We start from the raw sequence: 471 nt of genomic DNA, 5'->3' as shown, positions 1-471 counted from the left end.
CGGTCAATTTGCTGTTTAACAATCTATATTCATAATAATTTTTAAGAGGTGCTGTGGACGTGGCCGATTTTTATGATCCTCGTGAATAAAACGATAGAGGACAGTGAATAGAGAAATAACGTGATACATGATGAAAATGATGCTAAATGGCGTAGATGATAATTACGATAATAATAACGGGGTAGACAATGATGGCAACACTATTAAGTTGAAAATGTGTCCTCGATGATAATGAATATGATGATGTGACTGATAAGAATGCTTGTGACAAGAAACAGTGATAAGTATCCTGTAGTAATTATGGCAGCAGGTACTGTAGCGCCAGCAGTTACGTTATATACTGTTTCGTGTGTTAACCTCCGATTTCACGTGACGATAAAGCATTCTTGGGGTCTGAGGGAGTCGAATGTGGTTTCGAATCCTCATGAAAGTCTATTTGATACCAGCAATATGTCACTTCAATTTTGACTG

General features: G+C 37.4%; 1 protein-coding gene across 1 annotated transcript in view; it reads left to right on the top strand.

The window, feature by feature from the left end:
* LOC119593154 (calmodulin-A-like) overlaps nucleotides 1–471 on the top strand; it is a gene marked incomplete at its 5' end in the record, with an annotated part of 72,638 nt that overhangs the window by 68,969 nt on the left and 3,198 nt on the right.

Source organism: Penaeus monodon, chromosome 31 (assembly GCF_015228065.2).
Source record: "Penaeus monodon isolate SGIC_2016 chromosome 31, NSTDA_Pmon_1, whole genome shotgun sequence".
Taxonomy (NCBI): domain Eukaryota; kingdom Metazoa; phylum Arthropoda; class Malacostraca; order Decapoda; family Penaeidae; genus Penaeus; species Penaeus monodon.
Note: the sequence above shows the minus strand (reverse complement) of the source record. Positions and strands in the feature narration are given on the sequence as shown.